The 16,054-nt window shown below is 39.7% G+C and overlaps 1 long non-coding RNA gene across 1 annotated transcript in view; it reads right to left on the bottom strand.

Annotated features, from left to right (window-relative positions):
• Positions 1–5,711: 5,711 nt before the first annotated feature.
• LOC103912523 overlaps positions 5,712–16,054 on the bottom strand; it is a 23,218-nt gene continuing 12,875 nt past the window's right edge. Inside the window, exon 3 of the long non-coding RNA XR_663373.1 lies at positions 5,712–6,717. This is a non-coding gene — a long non-coding RNA (uncharacterized LOC103912523). The remainder of the gene's footprint in view (positions 6,718–16,054) is intronic.

Below are 16,054 nucleotides of genomic sequence, written 5' to 3' on the forward strand. Positions count from 1 at the left end.
AGGGTAGAGAAAACTACATAACTAAGCAAAAATAGTATTTTTTTGGAATTGCTTCTACATCTGTGGAAATAGGTGAAGATTTGCTAAACTGTAGACTGGACAATTTTAAAATGATTGTAAAGACAGCTGAGTACAACAATTTGAATAGCATCACAGCAGCCAGACCACAAGCAGAACAGAGACTTTCATGCCAGTATTATGCATGGAACTATAAAGGCTTTTTGTTTCCAGAGTCACAAATAAAAATCATCTAAACTATCAGGTCAAGAATGTCTGATGTGCCAGGCCTGACAAGTAGCATGAAATAACCTTAAACCAGCCAGAAACAGTGAGTGAGGAATTCCCCTTGTGAAGGGAAACTGCATTGGTGCAGTAGGGTAGAGGTCTAAGATGCTCTGGTGGGTATAAAAAAAAGGGGGGGTGGTGGTGAAAGAGGAGAGTTTGTTTACATAAAAAATCACTGAAAAGTCACTGTCAGGATATAAATCAAAGCTGTTCCTTTTCAGCTTTAACATATACAGAGATCTGTAAAGTCAGGGCCAAGAAGCTGAGACAGGAGCCTTGCTCTCCTGCAAAGTCCAAACTGAGTTCAGACACGGAGAAACCGGTCCTTACTTTTTAGGCATCTTTGCTTGTTGATTAACATTGCTAGGGTGACTGCAACAACCTATTACCAAGCTATATTCTGTTTTGCTACTACAAAACTTAAAAGGTAGATAAAAAATTAAGGTTTCTGTAAATAAAGATGTCATGTAGAAACAAACATGTATGCTGTTTGGCAGCAAATACCTTTGTTACCACAGCACCCGGCATTTTAAAATGTTGATATTTGTATCTTTCTCTGCTGAACATTTTAAGCAGGAAGAACTGCTCTGAAGAAAGAATTATAGTAGGAAAGGAACACTATAACCATCAACCTCAGCCATGTTAGAGATTAATTCATAATGTCACTTGCACTGAAAAATTACTTGTATTTCACCTCTCTTTTTCCAAAGGTCTTTAATTCTTCCTCTGAAAAGGAATGTTATTTTTGCTGTTCAATTACGTTTTAACCATTCAATCAGATCAAGCTATATATAAACGTATGGACCCTTGTTTCAGACTCCCTTACTCAGCTTTTACTTCATGAAGAGAAGAGCTGTGTTCCAAGGTCACAACTGATTAATCTTGACCTGTGAACCTTGAAAGTGTAAAGTCTTAATATAAACGTATTACTCTACATAGTAAAGTGAAATGTACTCTGTAGCCATGACAAATAATGAACTGAATTTTTCTGACTTTACTCTTTAGTTGCTAATTAAGCACTTAACTACAAGATCTGTTAACTCTTCGGCGCTCTTTGGATAAATTATGTGCCTATAAAAAGAGTGAAATCATTTGGCCCTTTGAGCAGGTGTGATGGAGGTATCTTCTCGTCGGGTATTTTGCAAAAGATGTTTTGCTAAACCTTGAGAGTGCTCATGGTGGAGCTGCCACAGGCATGCTTCAGCCCTATAAAGAATATATTACTAACAGGCGTTAAGGCTTGTGTTTAACAAGTGTTTAAGGCTTGTATTGTGCAATATTTTTATATTACTGGTACTGTTAGGTATTTCTGGTAATATTTGTTAGAAATTAAGCCACAAGACAGAGGCAAATGAAATAGAGTTATTTTAGAAGAAAAATTTTTGCTAAATGGATACTGTCATCACAAATTCAATTATACAGTAAATTAACTAAACTAAAGTTTGAGGGGGAAAAAAACTATTTCCTTTTAGTGGCATCACATGAAGTTAAGCTTTTTAAAAGAAAATACCTTTTTTTTACATTCATTAATACGTGCTTCTGGAATGTGTATCTCATGCATCTTTCTATAAGAAAGTCTAATCTAAGCAGATGAGTGAAAGCCTGTGCTGTTGAGATGCTCCTGGTGAGCAAAAGCAAGTTGTGTTTCCAATGCCCGTTGCAGATAAGTAAGATGATCAAACACTGGTTCACACTTCAAGTGCCTGCAGTGCAGTCTCACTTAGACGGGTTTCCACCATGCGACACCAGTGATGCTGGTGGAATTACTGCAGCATACCAGTGAGGGGAACCGGGCTTCCAGAGTCCAAGAGAGATTGGAAGGGAGAGGAGTGGCAATGCCGCTGCAGCTCTGCTATGTACAGTACAAACAAGAAAAGATAACATCTATGTTCAGGTCAATCTTACAAAACAGATCCCTCATCATGTGTGCAGTTTACTGGCAGTCTCTTAGAAGAACATGAAGTATACCGCAAAATGGGACTTACATCACCTGGCACTTTTAAGTTAACCAGAAGACAGTGAAGTCAAAACAAATTTACCAGGTGCTTCTGTAATTGCAACCAGGACTGGAAACATTTACAACTGTGACAATGCAGTTAGTTGTGCTCAACAGACACCGTGAAATCATTTTCAGAATACATTAGGACAGTCTTACACGGGTGTTTTGAGCAAGTAGATACCATATTTCCTGCAGATCTGAGGCCCGATGCAATTGAAAACATAATAAATCTATTTTTACCTTTAATCATTCATTTTGAAGTACTGACAGGCACATTAGGCACTCCTGTTTAAAATTAGTTCTGTTCATGATGGAAGCAACCATTTATTCTATCAAGCTATTTGTATGCTTAATATCAGAAGACTTCTTCTGGGAGATGTTACCGTTTTTGTGTGAGGTTTCTCTGAAATACCTTGTTTCGTTCCTACAACATAGTATTGCTATCATAATTAACGTCCTAAAGCTCTGTGAATTGTATGTCATTAAAATTTCCTTTAACCTGCAGACTCCTCTGGGAAACAAAATACAAATCCACTCTCAAGAAACTAAACAGTAAGATAAAAGGATGGCTGTTTTAGGAAATGCCAAACTTTGACCCCACCATTGCATTTTACCATCAGGAAGGGTGCTGCAGCCATGACAAACCAGCAATGGATTCTTCGCCTGTGGCGCATGCAGGGCTGCAGCGGTCAGTCTTCACAATGGTACCTCCAGCTGCTGTCTTTGGGCCCAAGGCCAGTAACAAATAACATAATAAGTAATAAATAAAATCTTCCTCTAAGCACATACTCTGATCAGATGCTCTAGGAGCACAGAGGAACCCAAACCCTGTTTCTGACACTGCACTACCAATTCCACTAGTCACATTTTCTTAATGTAGTTTCCTTTTAAAGGTTTTGGAGGACTGATGAGCACATGAAACAATCTTCCACATTTTAAACCAGTAGTACTGTTCCAGCATATTCCCCAGTGCCTAGGCAGCTCGCAGAATAGCCATCAGCTTTGCATACGTCTGAAGTGCCTACATACTTAGTAAGACTCATTTAGAGAGATAAAATGAGATTTTTAAACCAGGTGTCAATTTGTATCTAAAGCTGCCCACCACCACAGGAGAACACACAGCAATTCCTCCTCTAGACACTGTGCAATTTCACTGCCATCTTCCCAGAAGAACAAGTGTGAAGGTGGCAAGGTTTTGGCCGTCACAAAAGTCTTGAAGGTGGCATATTACATTTATTTACTACAAACTCCATCTGATCTAAATCAACATAGGCTCATCACTTCTGGACACTCCATTTGAAATGATTGTTACTATTCCTGTGGTTGGGTTGATCAGCCACTGGATGTCACTATTAGTCCGAATACATAAACCCAAACAGCATTTGTTTGGCATTAGAAAATTTTTAAAGACAGGATGAATCTGAGCACACTACAGAGCAATAATACTTTCAGATGCTGAAAGCATTTGCTCAAGTCTCACATTTTTATCAAGTATATGGTATAAGAAGTGCCTGATTTAATATTTTTTCTCTTTTTTTGGTGATTCATTTATGAATCTGATAGCAACTCATGTTCTCAATTTCACCCCTGTCCTGACAACAAATTCATGTCCTGTGCCATGTGCTAATTTCTACGCAGAACCAGCATGCAGACTCCGGCATCCTGCAAAGTGTTCCTGAGTTAGCCCCAGCTACATTGCGATTTTTTCCAGGGATGAAGAGCACCTTTTCCACACCCCTGGTATAGCTCACTGTCTCCCTCCCATGGACAGCCCGTATAAAGATGTTTCAGAGCTGGCTGGCTTTCAGTGAAGGTAACAGACGCCTTGAGATCTTAAATTCCAAATTTGATTCTGTCTGATCAAAACGCGTCCAGAGTCACAGCTACACAAAATGTCCCAGATCAGGAGCTGTCAAGATACACTGTTGAATTAGGAGAGGAGAAAGGGAAACTTTTATTCTTTATCTCCTAAGATCTTCAAGTATCAAGTATCAAAGTACAGAAAACTAAGATAAACTAAACTAATGTTCTTCTTTGTAGGATTAAAGGCCAGAAGGTCTGTTTCTCCAAAGGGTGAGAAAAGTTTCTCTGGCAAAGTGGTTGTAGGGTGTTAGCACAACTGACCAGAATAAGCATAAAATCATTGAACAAGGTGCAAAGTAATGGAGAATCTGAGCCAAGGAGCGTAAAATGAAAATGGAAAATCCAGACAATAATAACAACAACAACAACAACAACAACAACAATGTTAAGTCCAACTCTACCAGTTAGATGATGTGAATCATACTTTTATAAAATTCCATTTTGGCAAAGCCCCAACTATATTGCAAGGAGAGCCAGTCGCAGGCAGTACAAAACAGAAACCTGAAATGCCAGCTGCTAACTCCTTCATGTACAGGGACAGGGTAGCTATCTTGGAGCAAAAGCTGACTGTAATTCATTTTGCCTAGGGTGGAAATCTGCTGTAAGAAAATACAGAAACACTCAATAATGATGCTCAGGACAAAAAAAAAATCTCTCTTGAATGTCCTACCAATGGCAATGAAACAGCCAGTGACAAAATCACATATAAAAACAATCTAGACAAAGTTCTCTTATCAAAAAAAAAAGGTTTGCTTTGGAAATTAAGATAAACACTAGAAAACAACTTTGAAATTAAAAACACCAGACCTGATTCTCACCAGCCCCCATAACAAAACAAAACAAAACAAAACAAAACAAAACAAAACAAAACAAAACAAAACAAAACATTGGTGGTAACTGCTTTTAAGACTATGATACACAACTAGAATAAATGAAATGAGGATCGGGTCCATTTTCCTGATGGTATATACTTCTGTGTGTTTATTTCCTACTGTAAAATTAACAGCATGATTTTTCAACACTTCTTCAACCTAAAATACAAAACCATTTAATTATCCAATTGACAGTATATGAAACCATTTCATTATAAGCTCTTTATCTGAAAGAATAACACCCTTTAAGAGCAGCGCTCATAAAAGGGACTCCAAGCCAGGGCAGGAGACCTGCTGCCACTTCAAGGTCACCTTTCAGACTTGATTGCAGTGATATACCGGGTTTCTGCATGGCCCCTGTGACAGCTGGCTTGCTGGCCTTCCATTTGCTCTGTTGTGAATGGCCGCTGACTGCAGTTCAATGCTCCTCATGCTCCAGGAAAGACCGAGCATCAAACAGATCTCTCGCAGCAGCTCAGAGCAGATCGATTACATCTCTGCTTTGCCAGATGTGCACAATACAGTCGTAACACCGAAATGAGCTGAGTTTGGCTGCGCTTGACAGTCTCTGAGACAGAACAAGAGGAGGCCTCGCAGTATCAATACATCAAAGAGGAGAAGAAAAGTATTTGAAGGAAAGATATTTGAAGCAATTTTATTAAAAAGGATGACCGATTTGTTTTACAATTATTTTGAAATAATATTTTTAAATAATTAGATTGCTCTGAACCAATACTGTAATTTTAACACAGGTATAATCACTGTAAATGACATTAAGAGCTTGTCTACAGGCAAATTGCATTGCTCTGATTATAATGGGATTGTTAAAGCACAGCAAATGCCCAAGTCCAGATATAGTAGACATAGCAGAAAAGGAAGGGAAAGAAGTTATGCCAGAAAACCTAAAACATCTTGGGCTTACACTGACATAGCTATTTCAGTCAGAAGAACTCATAACTAACCAAAACAATTGCACTTGAACAGTGGCAAGGTACACATCAGCTCTGAAACACGAAACTGCAGTGGAAGCAATGCTGAAATTTTGCTACATTTAAAGCTTGAAAGAGAATCTAAGCAAATGCCATTAACGTTGCCTTTTAACGGTGTCCTTCTGCAGGTTGCACAGTAACTTGGGAAGAGGAGATGTGAAAATACCAAAGTCCAAGGGGGCGGCTTTGCAGCGTTAAGGCTGCCGACCTCCTCCAGCCAGAGCTCCGAAGGGTGTCAGTGCTACACAAAACGGCAGCTGGCCTGCAGGGACCTGTAGCAGTGATTCTCCAGGCATGCTGAAGACTTTTTAATAATAGCTTACAAAACCAATAGAGATGTTTCTCTCACCTTGAAAAGAAAAGTTACTGTAACTTCTAATCTGACAATCCAGTATCTGTACTTGTTCCCCTCTAACTCCCAAAGAAGGTGAAAAATAAAAAGCTCACAGCAAAAGGTACGCATGAACCGGTCAAGAAAAAAAGAAATTACAGTACACAAAGTTCCTAGAATCAAAATCCCTTAGGCGTCTGTTTGCCCCATTATAAGAATTTGGGCATGCTCTACTCAGTCTCTCCTTGCTGACCCTCGAGTCACACAGGGCATCCTTGGGCATGATGAAAGATGTGCAAGCTGGAGATCAGCAGGTGTGTTAGAAAAGCAGTGGCGAGTTTCAGATCAGAACGCTGACACCAGGGGAAACTCTCCATTCTGCAAACATTTCCCCCAGATCAGAGGAAACAGATTTTAAGATCATTTTAGAGAAAGCCTTTACAAAAAGTCCTGGCCACTGAAGTTCATGGCAAAATTCATGCTAACTTTAGTGGAAACAAAAGTGAGTTCAAATCAGTAACTATGTGCACCAGGTTCTTTCTCAAAAGCTGAAATGAGAGGAACAACTGACCTAAATATTCAGAAATCACTTAGTGACTGTTAGTGAATCTGTTTTTGAGTGGTTAACTACAGACTTCTCAAAGAAACTTGATCACCAGAGATAAAACTTTAACAAGACAGCACCTTTTAATGTATTTCAGTTTGAGGCATATAGAACTACTAATGACTTCAGTGAAAAACTGGGTCAGAGTTATCCTCGTCTTCCCCAAAGTGCTGTGAAACTAGATTTAAGTGTATATATATTTAAATTAATGTATAATTATATATTTATATATAATTTTGTATTCTACTTAGCAGAGATGGTAAAGTACAGTAAGTGCTGATACCATTTTGGATGGTATTCACTAAAGGACAACAGTAAAAACACCAACCACAGGGCATTTTTTTCTAAGTCCACTTTCAGCCCTGCTCGCAATAGATAAAAAATCTATATTAAATAGTGAGTCAAAAAAACCCTCTACAATTCCTAACGCACTAGGCAGAGACAGGGATATTTTGTACCTGTTAATTAACAGATATAAGATGCAATATGGATGTAAACAAACACATTTAGATGTTATTTATGGTTGCACAGATCTGTAAATAAGAAAGTAGGGATAAGTAAAGGTGTATTATTTTCCACCAATATTTCCAAACTGCTTCATTGTATGTCTACCATATGTTCACATGTACAGTCTTAAACTAAGAAAATTCAAGCACAGCATGCCTTTAGTGGACTACATCCTCAGTAAGTGTAACTCAGCAGGTAGTAAATCACAGCTGTTTGTGCTAGCTGGCAATGTAGCCCTAGATTTGCTGTAAGCATTATCTGTGCTTTCATATTTCTTAAGAAGCAGCCTGTTAAGGTTCCATTTTCAAATGTTTTTCATCAATAATGCCTAAAGGTGGCATGCTCACTAAACAATCTTGCTAGAAACAATACAAGATAAGACATAAAAGACATATTAGATTACCCAGTGCAAATGTGTCCAAATGCAACAAAAATAAATGCAAAATGCTTTGGGGTTTGTCGCTTGCAGCATGCAACAGCTTTTCCATTATGCTTTGCCTGATCCTTTGCCAGATTTCTTCAGAAAAACTGAGTGCTAGGACGAATGGAAAGAGCTTGTCTGGAGGCCACACTGTGGGAGCTGGGAAGCAGCAGGCTGGTGTTCCACTCCTGACTTGCTCTAACGCCTTACTGGGCCCTTCCTGCCTTGTTCTACCCAACTATCAATATGGACATTTAAGCTTCCTTCCCATGTAAGACTTACAGATAACAAACAATGATATCAGTGTTATTACATTTATTAACTAATGTTAATGCTATAAGTAAAAATCCAGGACCCCCCAAATGGATTGGGACTTCTAGTGGTGTGTCACATAGCTGAAGAGTTTAAATTCCTAAATCATATAATTGTTCAAACACAAATTACAGGACCTGAAGTAACTTCATACTACGATTCCAATTTTAAATGCTTCAATAGTGATTGCTGCTGCTTCCCAACTCCTCACCTGCAGGAGGGGGACTCCCTGGTTCTTACAGCCTGCATTCTATTAGCCCTTCCGGCAACGGGGTCTGTTACCATGGCCCACCACAAATACCACAACTATAATAGGTTTTTTCCACCCAAACTTGTCATATTTTTGCCAAAGTCAATCTCTTCGTCATAACTCAGAATCACCCGAAGGGATTTCCTCCTGTCCTTCCTTGCTCCACAGAAGTTTACTTCTTATCCTTCAGCAAATCTGAGCTGCAATCTTTCTCTATTTATCTCCCTCATTCCCTGCTGACCCTGTTAGCAGCTGTACTCCTACACACCATCTTTTTCTTTTTTTCTCTCTGTACCGTACTCTCTGCTTAGCTTCCTGAAGCATGACTTTACAATTGACGCCAACCATGCAACTGAGTGCAGATCTGCGTGAAGCCAGTGGGAATCCTGGAGGACATGGGAGCGCTGACGAGGAACAACCACAAGATCAGGGCTTTGGATTGCAAGGTCCTCACGACAAGACTGTGTCTGTGCATCTGTGTACACGAAGTACGTATGTACCTCCATATGTACACATACATGGGTAGGGAGGCTGCTTATTCCCAGGTGTGCTGGGAAGAAACATTTACTGATATTTCCCAGATAAGTACTATTAAAATAGTACTGCTGCCATTTCAAGAGTGTGGCCGAAATCATTTGATGCTAAGAAAGTATTCTGAAGCTGAGAAGAGCTATGTAGGCACTACTGTTATAAATAAGTTTCTAATTCCTAGTCCGAGTATGTTAGAAATAGCACAACAAATAGTTAGGCTAGAAGAATATTGTGAAGCAAAACCAACTAGATGAGTTTCATTTTCTTTTGGTGAGGAATTACTCTTTACAGTTCTCCACGGCGTAGGCTTTGAGCTGCCAGTTCCTCAGGGCAAGGTTTAAATTAAGTCTTCTTCTGCCCTTTTTTTTTTTTTTTAATCAGGAAACTATTTAATTCATTTCGGGCTTTGTAATCTTCTCCAACCCACTGTTAAAAAATAACAAACAAACAAAAGAATACCCAAAGCTAAATGTTGACTCTAAAACCCCTTTTCCAGCCTCCTATTTAATCAGCCTTGTGGCATATTGGAAAATAGATCATTTAGTTCCACTTCATTATTATGGGAGTAAAAAAAATCTTACAGCCAGGCTTAAAGCACCTAAATACCTAAAGCCATGTTCTAATCTGTAAAGCACATGGGTGTAAAACAGGCAGGCAATTTTTCATTTCCTTGGGGCAACACTGTTTATGGTGACTGGCAGGGGCTTTCTGTATTTCATCAGGCCCTTTATGAGCACACTGCCAGGCACGTATAGCCGCATTCGCTGCATTAGCGATCAGATTATGTGCAATGGAACGTCTATCGTGGCAGCTAATGGATATGTGGCTGTCGAGGGGGGCAACGGAGGGACTGCTGCTAGGAAATTTGAAATGGCTGGCTACACCCTTAGAAATATATAGGGCTTAATATGTCAAACATACACTGAAATTAGCATGAATTTAGTAGTGCTGCCCGTGAAAGCCACCTGCAATCAAAGCAAATAATTTTACCCCTAAAGTCTTGCAAAATACTCCCTATTGCCTATCCAGGAGATAGTTGCCTGCCTGCAGTCAGGATTTCTAACCACCAGAGAAGAGAGGTTCAGGAGAGGTTTTTCTAACCTGGAGAAGACTCTCATCTTCTGGTAAAAAAAAAACCCATAAAATTCTGTGGTGATACAGACATTTAGGAACAGGATTATATGATCTACTGTGATGGCAGCTCACTGGACTCAATTACAGACGGTTCGTTCCAATTGTATGTTCCTTCGGCAGATTTTGAACTGGCATCTGAGAATGTGAGATTGTTGATAAAAAAGCCCCAAATTACACTAATGACAAAGTGATAATATCTTTGAACTCATTCTGGTTTGGTTCTTTCACATGTTGCTCATCAACATTCTAATATCAAAATAAACAAATGTAAATACTGCCTGATGATGCTGGTAAAAAACATCAAGAGGGATTGAAGAATTAATTAAAATGGAAAAAAATTCTCTGGGGGAGGACCTATCTGGGACTCTTTGTTTTGAAATATGTAAAGCTGACCATTCCTTTATCTTTTCTTTTTTCTGTGACTGGGCACTGCCTTCATCCATGCATACTACTACATTAATTAACTGCCCTTAGGAAGCTGACGTGAAAACACCTTTCTCCTGGTCCAAAATGATAGAGGTATTCTAATAGCAGTTACGTTAAAATATAAGAAAAAGGCACAAAGTCCTCATTTCTTTACATTTCACAAAGATAGCGAAGCATTTCTGGACCTAGCCAGAAACAAAAACTTGTTATTTTAAGTTGTTTTTCAAAATCAATCAATTTCAGGGACTAAAATTGCTCTGCTTGTTCATTGTGTACTGGCCAGACATTATGGATATCCTTAGGTTTGCTGGAGTAGCTGCATAAACATGTACTAGTGAAGGGCATACCATGGGGCTCAGTGTATTTGGTGACGGAGGCAAGCAGCATCAGTTCAGTAATTATCATGCCCTCTATTGGGAGTCTGTGTCCTGCCACTGATAATCAAAAACTTGACCTAATAAAGCCTTTTCTCTCTCCAAGTTCCCTTGCACTGAGAGAACATCTCCCTCCTTCTTGCGTATGGCCAAAGGGACGGTCAGTCGGGGAGGGGGAAGAGATGAATAGCGGGGTGCTCTGGCGGCAACCAGGGTGTCTGGGTATTTGATCTTTGCAGGCAGCGTCTGGAAAAGCTGCATGCAGTTTGCAAGCCACAAGTTGTTATCATCTGATGCAGACACTGTGCTGTACATGGTACAGTGCAGAGTCCGTCTGGTGGTATGTTGACTGCAGAGCAGCAACACAAGGAGAGGCTTATTTAAAAATACAGACACGTAAGCAAGACAGAAACCCCACCTCCATGTGATTGTCTGAGAGGGATCAAATGGGTAGAAATGCCACAGATAGACACACTCCTCCCAGCATAATTGTTACTATCACAGCTGTGGTGGAGAGAGGGGGAGGAGAGCGGATGATGCAAGGAGCTTGGCATCGTGCTTAGCAATCGCTAGACTGCACCCTTTCGTAAGAGGCGAGGAAACGCTGGAATACACCAGAGACAGCCCAGCTCTGCGCGCAGTCACCGGGTGTGCAGAGCTGGGACTGCAGAGCCAGCAGTGACACGCTGCATCTGCTGCGCAACCCTCTGGACGCACTCAGCCTTCCCACCCTACCCGCACAAAGTTTATCCAGCAGCTGTGTGATTTACTGCAACAACACCGGTTCTTAGTCACTTATTTTCAGAGCTCATTACAAAGAGCAATTAAATGGTCATAACCTCCCTAGCCTTAACCCTATTTAGTAGATAAAGTGGATAATTAAGCATTGTTAGCTCCATTTTGCATCTATGGAAACTGGTGAGAGAGGCTAACACAAGGTCACAGGGCTACTCTGCGTCAACTCGGGATTATAATACATCAGTTACTAACTCCTTTATCCAAAAATGCTGGGATATTTTGTTAATATTAAGGAGTTGCGGATCAAAACCGCTATTCCTGTCTTATCACTGAGAAATCTAATACAGAGAAGCATTACATGATTTAACTGAATCAAGTATTTGAGAACTGGAAATGAGCACTGATATTTTGTATTTAATCTGTCAGGTGAGATAACCACCATCTCTTTTTAAACACTCTCTGATGTAGCTAATTGTTCTTATATGCGTATCTTTGTACTAATACGTAACGAAGCAGTGGGATGTGACAAATCTGATACCCGGCCTGTGGAACTGAGTTTTAAATGTTATTATTTGTAGCCACCTAGGTAGAACAATAAACCCCTGACACTCATTCTCCGTCGGAGTTTTTCATTTGTGTTAACTGCAGTGACAGCGCTGAGATGTTGGACAAGCTCTCCCCTGAGAGCACCTTCCCCGAGTTGACCGGGAGTCACTGGAGACTGTAGTTCAAACTGCCGTATCCTTCAGGCTATATATAGCTCTATTCCTATAAACTATTATCTCACTTTTGGCCAGTTGGCTTGCTTCATTCAAAAGTGTTTATCTTGCCCTAACTGCCAGCCTAAAGGTGGAATGCTATTTTCAGACTATGAGAGGCCTAAAGAGAGCTGAATTTTTAAATACTCCCTTTTCCCTGATTTTTTTAATACCTTAGTACTTATGCAAGATGCTACAAATTGAAGACCTCTATTTGTTCACAATATGTGTATAAAACTGAGAAATTTTCTCTACTTACATGTCTCAGCCTGATCTCTAGGGAGTGGAAAAGACTTCAAACATTTTTAATTTTTTGCTTCGCCCCTATGGCAGACCAGTAAGGCTCGAGAAAAGACCACATGCACTTTATGTAGGGACCTCCAGACAGCCACCAACGTGGACAACAACTATCCCAGCAAACACAAGATCATTTGAACTATCAGCTTCACCGGGCCATCCCATCTCCTAGATCCTGATTGTCTTCCAAAGCTTTCTTAGGAAATGCATGATTATACCCACAAAACCACAACAAACACTGAATTTCGTACTTCCATTTAAACCCATGGAAAATTTGTGACAGATTTAAAGGGTGGGAAAAGTAGACCCCCTAAGTACTGTGTATGTAATAAAAAGCATCTTACAAAATCCACTGAAAAAGCCTTTAAAGGACAATTGCCTTTATTAAATGCTGAAACAGTATGAAAAACAGAGTTCGAAAACTGCCCTTATATTTAAAATTCTTGATGAGGACTGAGTGGAGGATCATTTCTTGCCAGGTAATTCAGGTACAATCAGGTGAGATCCACCCGTGCCGAGATACCCAGTACCAGACATGGGCTAACACTCCCTAAATTGGTTTCATACTCAAACGCAGTTCACAAGTTAAATGACTTGGGTAGCTTCTTTCTAGTATGGACAGACCCACCACTTACAGGGTGGCACACTGCAGACATCCAAAAGATTTAGACAGCTTTATTGCTTAAAAAAAAAAAACCAAACCAACCAACCAAACAAAACAATTCAAAGCAAAGACTCAAAAAAATCAAGAAAAATTAAAGGCAGCTGGACCTGACATAGGACTGGACTGGTGGTACAGCGATGCTCCCTCTCCCCGCCTCGTAGCTGCCTTTCCACTTGGCTCTGAACCAGTGTCATTGTTAATTGGATGCCGAGTGATGGATCTGGCCACCTGGCACTCTGTCTGGCTCCGAGCTCATGATCAACTCACTTGGCAGGCTAAGTGGGGAACTGGCCACCTGGCTAATACGAGGGCTACAGAATCTCTGACGAGCTGATTGCCAACCTGCTAAGACATTTTTTTATTGCGGATACTGACAGTAACTTCTCTCTTTTGCTCTATTCATCTTTCTCATTACAACTTGTATGCTCACAAAGAAACAGCCAACTCATGACCCCCTCCTCTCTTTACTTTGCTCTGTCTGCTATAATGGATAGAGACAGACTCCTGCCTTAATTGCTACATGAGAATAAAATGAGCTTCTTGCCTTCTCCTCCAATTTCTTTAAATTATTCCAAGTTCCCTACCCCCACTCCGTCCTGTCTTGCTTCTCACCATCATTCTCAACACTCCAGATTAAAATTTGTATTAGCTGATGAGTTTCATGACAATTTTTGAATGGTGTAGCTTGTTGCATATTTTTTAATTAGTGAAAATACTGATAAAAATTAAGAATAACATCAAAACAAAGAACTGGACAAGAATAATGTTAAATCAGATTCATGCCTGAAGGCTAGATTCTCCACTTGCCTTGCACCCTGTTTTATTATTAGCACTTGCAAAACCTTAGTGAGAAAGGCCACAATTTTGATTTGATTTTTTACATTCATTTTGCATATATGTAAATTACTCCACAAGGAGCAAGGCAATGGAAAATGAAGAATGAACTGCACAAAAATACACCAGTAAAGAATTCTAGAGTGTCAGCGTCACACAGTGAAACATCCTAAGTTATGCTATGAAAATTAATTTTATTACTTCAAGATCTAAAAGAAAAAAGTATTACAAGTACTGAAATTTTCTATTCAATTTCAAATGTACTATCATGAGGTTCCACAATGTTTTTAAGCTGGTCTTGGGATACAGTAAGTAGCTAATGTCAAGCTCTTACATCCATTAAAAATGATCTGAAAATAATGTACTTTGTTAATTGCAATCATTGTACAAAAATTAGATCACTGATTGGAATAGGGCTATATTCACTCCTGGTGTGACTTCATTAATATAAACCAAAGATTCATTTGCACCTTAAAGGGCCTACTTCAGTTGACTTTAATGGGGGACTTTCCATAAGCTTAAAGAACTGGATCAGGCTAAGAAGAAGTAAGGTGGCCCAGGGGGTGATCTTCCAAATTCTTAAACAGCCATAGTTTAACTGAAGTTAATAGAAACATTTTGGTTTATCCAAGTGGAGATTATGGAACTTGTTTTTCTCTTTTCATTGTATATATGCTACAAATACTGGAGGGAAGTATACTGTAGTTCTAACATCACAGTTTAAACCAATATAGCTTGGCACTGGTGCTGAGAGAAGCAGCCACATGCTTCTCCATCCGCTCATTTCTATGCTGATACAGCCCTTTTTTTTGTCCCAGCCAAAGTTTTCATGTAGCCACATGATGAAACACATCATGAAACTGATCCAGGTAAAAGCTAGGGTCATTTTTCACTCTTGGTTATGTTTATCTTTGATTGTTCTCCCATCCATTCATCACACAAAGGGAGGGAACAGCATGGGGACAGAAAGAGGCAGCTGGGAACTGCAGAAGGGGGGATCGCTTCTTTTAGCTGCAAGTGCTGTCTTAGGGCAGTTACCATTTACTGTGAAACCGCAAGACAAATAGTTCACCTCTAATAACTGCAGCACCAAGGAAGTGTTCATAGGATTCGTTTAGCAGCAACAAGATATTATGAGCTGAAAATATGCACTGAAAAATGGCAAAGTGGCATTATATTGAAGTAGCAGATGTGGTCAATCCTGAAGAAGTCTCTGTACGAAATAATTCTGTTCAATTTTCTGAATCTGCATGGTAAGTTCAGCTCAAGCTTTTAGCAATATTATAAGCATGAAGGTACATCTCTATACTGTATTATTTACACACACACACAGTGTCTATGTCTACTGATATATTAATAGACACATACATTTGCATTAATAAGTTATTAGAAGTTTACATTTTGTGGTTCAAGATAAAAATATTAGAAAAGAAAGGAAAGGAAGGTGGTCAGGCAAATTCTGTAGTGATCTGTCACTTTGTCTTCCTTCTATTCCCCTCCTACATGTTGTTTCAGAGTGTTAGTGCCCTGAGCAACACAACAATAACTGAGACAAAATGATCATGTTTTAATTCACTTCCAAAATTCAGTTTGGGGAAGCTGTCAGAAACACATGCTGGTGTGTTTCAGTGCTGGTACCTTTTTAGAAGCACAACAGCTATGTGCTTCCATGTCTCTGAACTTTCCTGGAATTAGAATCATAGAATCATAGAATCATTAAGGTTGGAAAAGACCTTTAAGATCATTGAGTCCAACCATCAACCCAACACCCCCATGCCCACTAAACCATGTCCCTAAGTGCCTCATCTACACGTCTTTTAAATACCTCCAGGGATGGGGACTCAACCACTTCCCTGGGCAGCCTG

Source organism: Pygoscelis adeliae, unplaced genomic scaffold (genome assembly GCF_000699105.1).
Source record: "Pygoscelis adeliae isolate BGI_AS28 unplaced genomic scaffold, ASM69910v1 Scaffold392, whole genome shotgun sequence".
Classification (NCBI taxonomy): domain Eukaryota; kingdom Metazoa; phylum Chordata; class Aves; order Sphenisciformes; family Spheniscidae; genus Pygoscelis; species Pygoscelis adeliae.